The sequence below is a fragment of the Zea mays genome, chromosome 4, assembly GCF_902167145.1.
Source record: "Zea mays cultivar B73 chromosome 4, Zm-B73-REFERENCE-NAM-5.0, whole genome shotgun sequence".
Lineage (NCBI taxonomy): Eukaryota > Viridiplantae > Streptophyta > Magnoliopsida > Poales > Poaceae > Zea > Zea mays.
The window spans coordinates 65008859-65020706 of NC_050099.1; the positions used below are offsets into that span (position 1 = coordinate 65008859).

Here is an 11848-nt window from a genome sequence, read left to right on the forward strand (position 1 = left end):
ACGCACCGGCCCGTGCAACGGTGCAAGTTGGCCGCCGTCCGTATGCCGGCCCGCATCACCGGCGACCGTAAATTCGTCTATATATACTAGTGCCTTACGCGCGCACCTGCGCGCGTGTTGTCCTTTCTTTTTATTTGATAAGCCTATTTTATTTCAAATAGCAATTGTCTAAGAACATTTGCTGAATTTTCAACAATATTTTTTAGTACCAATAGCAGTAGTAATACAAATTTAGATTACAGTAAGTAGCAAGTTGCATTAAACTGGTATACTTGAGTGTCCAGCAATAGTGTATCTGTAGAGTTTACATAGACAAACATAGTTCTAGGAAGACTTCAACTAGAGCCATATGTACATAAAAGTCTATTGACCAAAAGTGACCTAGCTTTTCTTGCATACACACAGTTCTAGGAAGGCTTCAACATCAGATTAATATATATATAAAAGTCTTATGACCAAAAGTGATGGAGCCTCTTCTATGCGTGCAAATAAAAGTCTATTGATCAAAAGTGACCAGTCTTTCTTGCATAGACACACAGTTCTAGGAAGGCTTCAACATCAGGTTAATATATACATAAAAGTCTCATGACCAAAAGTGATGGAGCCTCTTCTATGCTTGCAAAAAAAGAAACAATACATGTATACAAATGAGAGTAGTATGTTAGCATAAACAGCACCAAAGAGCACAATGTAATATTAGGATCATAAAACAAATAACATTTTTTTGAAAAGAGAGAAACAATAACATACAATATGTTTATTTTATCTTTCCCTCTGATCACCGCAAGCAGGTACTAAGTCTATTAGCACAACAAGCTATGTTATGTCTAAGATCTCAAGTTACAAAAACTTAATTGAAAAGTTAAAGTGTTTCTCGAATAAGATATATCAAGAGGCTAACAGTCTAACACACTGTTATGATGATATATAAGGAAAAAAAAGAGCAGCATAGAAGCAAGTTTACTAAGAACTGTGTTGCAGGAACATTTTTTGGTAGTGTGTATTTTCAGTGCGCACTGTGTATTTTCAGCACAGAACATAATGAACATAATAGCAGTGTTCAATGTGCACTGTGTATTTTCAGCACAGAACATTTTTTGAACATATATTTTAGGAATGAGTTTGCTCAGGTTATTCTTGCAGCAAAAAAGGGCTATGAAGTATGAACTACACTAATTAGCCAATAGCTACGAGCTATGTAATTTGTTTATTTTCTCTACTATCTTCTTGCACCAGATGCTGTGAATCACTTAGCAAGCAACTACAATAAAATCAGAAACTGAAAGCAAGCATATTCCAAGATGAAAGAAAGTGCAATTTTTTTCTGTTGCACAAATGGAATGACATCAGATAGTGAGAGAATAGAATAAAGAGGGGAGAGGGACAGGAGTAAGGTCTGACTTTTTAAAAGAGGAAAAAAAGCCATGAAGATATAAAATCGAAATTAGATTCAACGAAGGCGAACTGAATTATTTTTTCTGTTCTACAAGAAGTAGACAGTAGAGTTCCTATGACCATTATGGACCCAAAATTGTCCTGCAGCAACCTACGAGCACAAAAACTGTTTTGTTGGCCAAATGAAACGTAGGCTACACACACATCTTAGAATGAAACAGAGAAACCAGGGATTAAATCCAAAAGCTAAATTTAGGGAAAACCATAAACAGTAAATTTTGGGGAAAAATTTAAAGAACATAGACGTTCAGTCTATTCGCAAAGTAAAATAGTGGCATCTTAGAACCTCAATGTTTGGTGGCCAAATGAAATACGTGTGATATACAGGTCTTAGAATGGAGCACAGAAACTAAGGAATAGGTCAAAAAGCTAAAACCATGGAAACCCTAAACATTGAAAAAAAGTTTGAAGAACATAGACGCTTAATCAATTAGCTAAGTAAAATAGTGGCCTTTTCAAACTTCAATGTATCGACAAAAAAGGAAAACAAAGTCTGTGCTTCGATGCAAACAGTTTCACCTGAATGAAATCAGATGTCTATAGGTGTACTAATGTAGGACTTTTCTGTGTCGAAGAGAATCCAAATGTAAGGCCACTCATGTCATCAACTGTGTTTATGTTGGAGAATAAAGCCACATTGCTTCTAGCACCAAAGGAGCATGTTTATCTTTTCTCCAAGAAATAATGAAACTGAATAAACAAGAAAGTAAGAAACATAGATGGTTTCCTGAAATATATCATGTACCATACCTCATATATGGGGTTTTAGTCAAGTTTTTCCAAACATGCTATTTGCATAGGACTCACGTTTTTTGCTTTCAGAACATGGACTTTGTGCCTAATATTTGCCTTATGCATAATATTTAGTGGATTTTGTTATTGCCATACATGAGCTAAACAAGCACAGGTAAGAAGCAAGAGCACTTCATGTTCCTATCAGTTTATTTAGAAATGATTTTTCTAGCTATACCGGTTTGTTGGTACAGGATGGCTGACCCTGACTTTCCTTGGATAGCTGCGACAGTGGGAGGTATCATCATTTAGCAAGACAATTTAATGACGTCAGCATCAAAGTGTACGGGATAGACCAGACTGGTGAGAATCTTTTTCCCTTTTTTAGTTGTCATGCTTGAACTCTTATATTATCACAAATGCATTTTTACCTGTTTTTCATCATGTTGATGATTGTGTGTAGACGAGGATATAAAACACTACACCAAAATCATACAATTCCTACGGTTTTTTAACTTTCTACAACTTTTATAACAAACCGTAGGAAATAAATAACTTCCGAGCAACTGGTAGCTCTAGGAAATAAACATAACTTCCTACGGTATTTTATAAAAGTTATAGGAAGTTAGCTTTCGGTATATAAATATACACTGTTGCACTAGCAAAACGAGGAACACATGCAATGTTTCATAATTTAAACGAAAAAATAGAATCCCAATTGTACATATGTGCATGAACTGGTAGATTAAATAACATTGATGGTGACAGACCAAAGTGTGTACGAAGTACCTGGTTGATGTAGTCACTGAACTTCAGGGGTATTACTCCACGTGGTTCGGCCCAAAAAAGCAGATCTGGGGAGAATCTAAAACACATGGAGTACATAAACTAAGTTAAATAAATGCAAGCGTATAAGTAATCACTAACTACGTAATGATAGTGTAGAGTTATAACCTATAGACAGGTTACATACTTTTAAATAATAAAAGATGAAAACTAAGCAAACGGAATGAAACCTTAACTAAACAATTGTGTATCAATTAATTGTTAGTACAAGCAACATCAACAGATGACAGATTTAAGTGTCTATACTAAGTATCGGGCTAATGTAGTCAATGATTTCCGGGACATTACGTCATGTAGTTCGATTTAAAAAAAATTGCGGGAACATAGAGAATTTAAACATGTGGAGTAAATAAACACAATCAACATAAATAGTACACATTAGTTTATTTTTGTAGAGTTTTTTTAAATGAACTTTTATGTTTTATTACTTAATTAGTTTGACCTAATATTCAACCTAGAGAAAATAGCATGGTCTTGGGGACAGGAAGACATGATTTATATTACAATGTAAAAATAATTTCATAGGAGAGAATATGCCATTTTGGTAGAGTGGTTGTTACACGGAGAGAATAGTTTCGGCAAACAAAAAACATGTGAGTTTATTTAGTACGACAGCTTGCTGTCCAAATCTCTTTAGTTATAGCTTATAGAACTTTGAAGCATACATGCAACTAACAAAACTGATTTAGCCTTTTCGCATCAGGCTAAAGTCTCTATATGTATTGTGCAGATACTTCACTGAACATAATTTATGAATGTATGTTCAGACAAACTAATTTTCATAAGAGCCTAGGCCTCCCAAAACAGTTATTCTCACTTGGGATGCTTGCACACAACTTCAGAAATCTGTGGCTGATGTTGTAAACGAAATTGCTGAAGGAAATAGGTACTACTGACCTAACATTTATCTATTCCTTTGTAATAAACAGGACATACATCAGAGTAATAAAATGATCATATGATGAGAGGTATGGGTAAATACGAAGAAACCAGTACATAAGGAATTAGTCAATTACCACATGATGACATGTATGGGTAAGTACGAAGAAAGCATCTTTATATTTATGCAATGGAAAAAAATAGTAGCAGCAATTTATAAATAGATTCATAGATGCATCTAGCTTATGGATGAGTTAAATGCAGTAGGAAACTATATGAACGTCTAAATACAACACTATATACTAATGGAAAGATCAGATGCACTATTTTTTTGGGGAAAAAATGAAACCTTTTTTTATTAGATGACTTGATAAGATTGATGCGGTTCAACTGGTTCACACGGACTACGATTTGGAATTCCAGCTTCTCCTGGCCTGTTTTAAAGAAAAATCCAAATCAGTAGCTGTCACAGTTAAGGTACATACATATATTCTTTAGCCAAATTAGTATGTTATATGCAGTAGCAGGAAGCCAACAAAGACCATCCTGTTTTTTATGTATATGTCATCTAGAAAATAGGAGTGATAAAGAAGCAGGGGAGATAATTGAATAAAATGAAAAACATAATAACTTGGATGAAACCGGAGATTTCAGATCTTTAGACAACCTGCCTTCATTTAGGACACAAGGAACCAATCAAATCATCGCGTACGTGCTGCTGCCGGTTGGGCGACGGGCGAAGAAATTGACCGTCCATCCACGCCGCATGGTGAAACAACTAAACTTAGGTGGCGCTTGGACTTTGGACTAGATATTGGCTGACTATTGCTGTTCTTCAGCGGCGCAAACAAAGCCAGCCGACGAAAGACACTGGATCTGGGATCTGGCGGAAGCAAAGATATTGGGAAAAAAAGCACAGGAACCTGACAACATTCCCAAGCCAAGCTGATCCGTCTATCCCGTGAAACTATGACATTTTGATTTCCCGCACAACATCATTTGTCCCAGCAGCTGTCATTTAAAAGTACTGTACAGTAGACTACACCACTTTATCCCATCACTTGACCTGACTGAACAATAATACTCTGCTAACTAAGTTACAAAGACACAACAAACCAGTTCTAGTTCAACAGCCTATCATGAAAAAGCACAGTACAACGACAAAATTTCCACAATCCATGGATCTAACCAAACCTGCGATCCGTAACTTCTGGCAATAACCTCTGAAGTTATACCACAGTGAACTTGTTTTCCAGCAAGCATTATTTGTCACTGTCAACTATTATAAAAATAGGAATGACGCTTAAAAAAGAACTGCACTTATTTCCTTATCATCTCGCCGAGCTCATTGGACAATAACCGCTGGCATTAACTTCAGTATCGCCCATACGGCCATACCAATATTGACATTAAAGCACAGGAACCTGATGACGAACCTTGAACCCCAAAATGGCAGCATGAGGACGCGGAATGGGATTGGGGAACCAAAAAAACAGAGATCGCAGCCCGTGCGGGGACAGTGGAAGAACTCAAAGCAGAGATTCTAGCTGCCTTAGGTAGCTTGGGTCATGGCGGTGGCGACGACTGATCGGTGGCTCCTGCTCCTGGCCGTCGTCTCGGCGGCCGCGACGTCCGGGAAGCACGAGAGGTGGAGGGTGGGCGGCCAGGTGGTGGAGAAGGAGCGACCTAAACCCTAGCACGACAAACCCTAGCATTAGGAACAGGAATGGGGTGGAGAGGGGGTGGGGTGGAGGAGAGCGGGGGAGGAAGTGTGCTTGCCTGGAACTTTGGAGCGCCGGCGCAGCGTATCGGTGGCCAAAAGCAGCCGGAGCACGCGGGGGAAGGTGAGATTTTGGGGGAGGAGTGAGGCGAGATTGGAGACGCATGAGCTGGTGAGAGAAAAAACACCTCCTAGAAACATCCACACACACGGCGCAGGGGTGAGATTGCCACCATTGGTGAACGATCGGACGACTGAGAATATTTTTGCCGACGTGGACGCACGTGGAAGCGGCGATCCTTCCTGCTTTAATAATAAGGAAATATGGCCATGGCTTGTACATTTTTCTTGGTCGTCGTCTCTGTATGTATATTTTCTTTGTTCAGGTATTATTCATATTGCCTAAACCCGATAGAAAAAAAAATATATAGCTACTGACAGAGAATGAGTTTCCCTGCTAGGGAAAAAATATTGCTATAGGATTCATTTCCCTGCTGCGTGGGCATCCAACGACACATGAAAACAAGTGTTTTCTTGTTGTCACTGTGTACCGGCATGGAAATGCATTTTACTGTTGCTGCTGCCATTAACTATGTACACGTGGCAGCGACATCAAAATTCTATGTACACGGTGTTATTCAGTGATTCATTTGTGATCGCAGCAATCAAATTACCACCACTAACTAACTTCATCACCATCCACGCGCTACAGAAAAGGTATCCACTTGTGGCATCAACAGCCATATAAATTAAGATGTCACACTATTATTGATGGTAAAAAAAACATACTTTCATATACTGATCAAATTACTGTCAACAATCTTAAAATGTATTAAAAAATTATTTAGAGTCTGTTATCTGTAAAAAACTTTTTGTGCCACGAATCCGGCTATGACCTGGATCGGAGACGCGGTAGGAGCGGCCACCGGAGACCAGAGTAGTGCATGCAGCATCAGCCATCAGGCGTGGAGATAATAATGCGGGAAACGGAGAGCGACGCGTGCGTGGGGCCGGGCGGCGTCCTTCAGGTGCGTGGGCCGCGGGCGACGTGTTCGTGTGCGGGCGTGTGGCCTGCGGATAAAGATGCCGGAAAGGTAGCAGCACGCCAGCACCAGGCACCAGCACGTACTGCTGCACTGGACCATGCTGCGCGAGGAAGACGCGACGCCGTGCTAGTGGCGCAGCCGTGTTACTTGGCGTTTGGCAGAGCTGTTTGCCAAACGGTTTTTCCTCGCAGCTAGAATCACTCCCGTAAGTTCAAACGCTAAAAATTTAAACTGTTCTATGGTGAAAGTGTAGTGAGAGCCAAAAAAAAATATATGCTTCCCACCGCTTGGTTTTCGTAAAATAGATTCACTTCAGAATCACTCTATTAGAGAATCGGCTCTCGAATATAAAGTATCATCGAGTGTAGCTCTGCCAAACAAGCTCATTTGCATGGCAGCATTTGTAGTACCGTAGTACGCTAGTACTTGTGGAGGAGTTGCTTGGGACGAGACCAAATATTCTTTAGCCACTCGTCGATGTCCATTGCAATGGAGATGGTCCTTCGGCATCCAGAGTTGGGACCAAAACCGACGAGACGAGACGTACCGCGGCTGATCGAACGATTCGAATAATCTCCGTACAGCACGAATAGAAACATCCTTGTCAGCTCTGTTCCGATTCACGTTCAGGTCTCAACGAACCGGCAGATGTTTGGAGGCAACGCACCAAAATTCACGATCCTGCCATCGTGCCGGTGGTCCTCTTCCAGCATGTGCATTACACACAGCACGGGTCTGTTGCTGTTACTGTTACTGTTACTACTGCTATTATTATTATCGTTATTATTTTGGGGTGGGGCGAGATTAACACACAGCACGGATAACCAGCCACGGGAAGTACAGGGCTGTCATGTGCTATAAGGTACTATTCAGCCCACATTTGTTAACGCCCACTATAAAGATTAGATACAAAGTCCGGCCCGATATGCTAAACCCTTGCCGTCTCCCGCCACATGATGACTCATCACTAGGCCTGCAGAAAAAACGAAGCAGCTCAACTTTTAGAATGGGCTTGAGCTGAGTCTGATTTTGTGACTCGAAAAAAACCTCGGTTTGTCGTTCGTTCGTTGTGACTCATGAGTCGGTTCGTGGGTTCATCCAATAATAATTTATTACGTAATATCTTAATTAGCATGTTGTATTAGTACTAAATAGACAATTTATGTTAACATAGATTACTGTATAAAATTACCGTATTAATTTAGAATATGATATTTAAATTATTATTTGAGATTTTATATTATGACCCGGAGGACGGGTTCACACTTATATAGTCAAGCTTGTTGACTCGACGGACCGGTAGCGAATCGAGCTAAACTAATTTTTAAGGAAGCGAGCCGAGCTCGGCTCCGCAACGAGCCGAGTCGAGGGTTTCGACCCATACCTATGGTGATGACGATGGATACAACAGACAATAACCTACTGTGCCAACCTAACTTCTCACACCTGCCTAGTTAATATGGGATCAGCACCATAATTATTCTCATCTCTATATTCAAACTCTCCTCTACGAACTATGCATTATACAGTGTAAAACAGTGCGAAACAATATTTTAGGTGACCATGTAGACGAACTGCCATAGACTGTCTTATATATTACTACTTCCTTCTCCTGCAGGCCTGTGCCTGGGGCAGGGCAAGCGGGCCAACCGACCTGGACCCCAGATCCCAGGGGCCCCACCCCATATACAGCTGTAGGCTGGCGCCAAACTCAGGAACATGGAGGCACATAAACAACACACGCGAGACGGCGGACGGACACAGTGTAAATACATATACGCGCTAGGGAGTACATATTCACAACGCAGGGCAACAGGATCAGCCAGTCAGGGAACAACGAATCAGCCCTCAGACCTCAGCCGATCAGGCTACCATTGTCAGGCAAGGCTATAGTTTTTAATTGCTTTAGCAAGTAATTATGCTTAACAAATTACACGAATTAATTTATTCTATTGATTCCTTGTAGATTGTCATTGATATTATGCCTTCTAAGAAGTATGCTAGCAACTTTATGTATTGAGAAGAATTTGTTAGATGATATTAATATTAAAGCTATCATTGATGATTTTGCATCAAGAAATGTTAGAAGACATTTTTAAGATGATCTATAATATATTTGAGGTAATGATCTGACTTCTTTTTTAGCGCTCATTTTTTGATACATTGAATTATAAGTTCCAAATATATAATAGTAAAAATAATACTTATAATATTGGGGCCTTATCAGGAACGACCCTGTTCTCGGCGTAAAAATTGCAAAGGCCCTCAAACAAACAGAGACAGACCCCGCGGATGATGGCGTTCCACCTCCTCTTGAACATCAGACGTCAAACCCCAAGTTCAGTTCGTATTATCAAGTATATCAATCCTACAGAAAACTCGTTATCCATCACAGCTTGAGGAAAACCAACTCCTTGATAGCCGGAATGGCCCCAATCTTCTCCAGCGTCTCCTTGTCGGGCTCTACGTCAGCGGCGGTCGCCGATGGCCATGATCTATCGCCTGCTTGCCACGGAACGTCCAGCCCACGCTCATGAAGCTACACACTCTAACCGAGCATGCTAGCGACCTTTGCCGATCATCCTGGGCTGGTCCATATCCACCGTACATCTGCCGGCCGCTCAGAGTCAGGTTGCCCTCCAGGCTGACGTCCACCACCACCACATAGGGTCCCGAGAGGGTGAGGTGTGCGGCACCCCGTACTTGTCACAGCTGCAGCCTCCGATCAAGCCCAGGGCAAGCCCCCATATCCGATATTGAATAAATCCTTGCGCTGCTTCCAACGTGTGATGTCGTTTGGTTCGATTAATGACCGCGCGTCAATGCGCAGGCTGGCGTCGTTCTGTCCAGCCAGATACGATAATTTTAAACGTATAAGTGGATGTAGTTTAATAGTATCAAAATGACTTATTTTACATCTATTTATGCAGGTTTTAACTCCTCAACCAAACATAAATTCAAATAAAATCTTAGATGGTGCGTGCGGGTAACCAATTAGGTCATTAGAGTTTCAGGTTCAGTTTTTCTAGTGTCCAGTCAACCCACATGTGAGCTGATTCAATTCTTCAGTGATGCGTTCATGTGGGAGTAGTAATGGGGGGTTAGTTACCGGTCTTAGCGTAGACGTGGGGATGGACGCGTCAATCACGCGCTAAGGCAGCCGGCCTTATTGTAGTCAGTCTGAACTTTTCTTAATATAGTCAATAGACAGAAAACGCTGCAAGTGTTCAGCAGCACCAAAATTCTCCTGTCGGTGTCCAGTGTGTGTGATCGTGTGTGTATCCAGCGTCCAGATTGTTCTCCAGCTCGCCGATCCTTGTTGCCGGTGTACATCGCCAGGACGAAGGGCAACATCCGAGGCGTCAAGTCACTAATGGACAACGCATGGGACAGAACCCGCCCCTTATCACACTCTATCACATTTTCTATTTCAAACTTCGTTTTACAAACAATACAATTTACAGTACTTTGCACGGCCGTTTACATGGCCTCCTGGAGATGGCATAAGACCGAGGCCTTCCTCTTCTTTAAGCACCCCATCATGTCCACGACCACATAAATGGGATCCGAAGATTTACCTTTAGGATTCTTGGCAGCTAAAATAATACCTAAAATGTTATACAAGTGCGGGTACACTTGAAAAAACCTCGCCCCTCGAGCTAGCGCAACATCTTTGCTCCCAAAAGCCGGAGCACATCCCTAACAACCTACTGTTTAGCGCTCCCAGAACCAACTTTTATAGGAACTAGATCCTTCCCTAACCTACCATTTTCACCTCCTCTGCGAAGTCGGAGCCATCACCACCTTAAATGCCATGCAGTGAGCCAGACCCGAAGCACAGGTCTCCAACAGCTCTGCGGCGAATAGCACCTGCACATCAATATTGTCTTCACTCTCACTTGGGACGTCGACGTGCATGTGGGATTGTACTTGAGCCCATTTGGCCTTTGGCATACTCTTCGACGTTTTCCCCTCTTCGGGCGAACCTTGTGCACGTCATAACTCAGCCCAAGTATGCTGAAAACCCGATTGACCCCAACTTTATTCTTTCGGATCTCCAAACTCCTCTCTAGCTCCTGCTCCGTCACAGGCCCAACCAATTTTCAGCCTCCTCGATCTCCTTCATAATAACCCCACCTGACCGGCCACACAAATCAACCGCGAAGGGTGGACTAAGTAGCTGCCTTGCAAACCCAGGAAAACTGTTGTGCTCCACCAGGCCAACTGACCAGATGTGCCCCAACGGCCACACTCTACATGCCATGTACTCTTCGACAAGGTCTTGATCACTACTAGCGATAGGTGTGACCAAAAATCTTGTCATCTTGGCCCCCCTCTGCAACATCAAAGCGAGGAAAGGCTTCATAGTCGAAGGGAGACATCGAGTTAGGACACGGCTAGCCCTCGACATCCAAGCACCAGACATAGAACCAATTGTCTGTCTACCCGCCCCATCGATTTTTTGTGCAAGGGTCCAATTCAGTCACCTTGCCCTTCGTCTTCCTAGTCTTAGGCATGAACGTGCAACTCCCAAACTGACTAACACGATCGTCCACGACCTTTTCTGCCAATGCAAGCAATAATGCTTTGCGAAAACCTCCACGGACGGAGTCCCTCCATAGGTGGTAACTGCCCACACAAACTTGCTAATCGCCACAATCGCATTCGGAGTCAATTGATGCAACTGCATCTTGAACTTATCCAACATGTCAATCAAAAGTTGATGACACGAGAACAGAAGTCTAGCATTAAAAAGTCTTCGAAGATTACTATCTCCCCTCTAACTGTGGCACGGTCTTAGACCTCGCAGCCCTGCAAGCTCCTGCGGGGAAGCAGCCCAGCTCCTCCAACTCCTTCACCCTTGACAACAAAAGTGAAGACCGATCCAAGTCATAATTTCCTAGATCCTGCCCAATGGCTGGGCCCACCCTCTCGGAAGATGAATCGACAGCGGATGGCGGTGGAGAAGAATCAGAAAGACTACTTCCGCTCAAAGACGGTGTACTTGGGACGACGACGCGCGACAGTTTTCACTCGAGCCAACAGTGGAGCGCACGTCGGCGGCGATCGTCGGCAACCAACAACAACGACGGAGGAAACGAAGTGCAAGAACCATAGCAACGGAAGAGAGAGATGAGGCATGAAAGTGACGTAGTGGGAGCACGCAACG

The 11848-nt window shown here is 42.4% G+C and overlaps 1 long non-coding RNA gene across 3 annotated transcripts; it reads right to left on the reverse strand.

The window, feature by feature from the left end:
• Positions 1–236: 236 nt before the first annotated feature.
• LOC103653322 (uncharacterized) lies at positions 237–5605 on the reverse strand. 3 transcript variants are annotated; one of them, XR_002269104.1, is made up of 3 exons: positions 5349–5605; positions 4262–4346; positions 237–3052 (listed from the first exon to the last, which is right to left on the reverse strand). It is a non-coding gene; the product is annotated as an uncharacterized lncRNA (long non-coding RNA). The 3 variants fall into 3 exon arrangements; XR_002269105.1 differs by having other exon boundaries at positions 237–610; positions 2977–3052; positions 4262–5605; XR_002269103.1 differs by having other exon boundaries at positions 4262–5605.
• Between the last annotated feature and the right edge of the window lie 6243 nt (positions 5606–11848).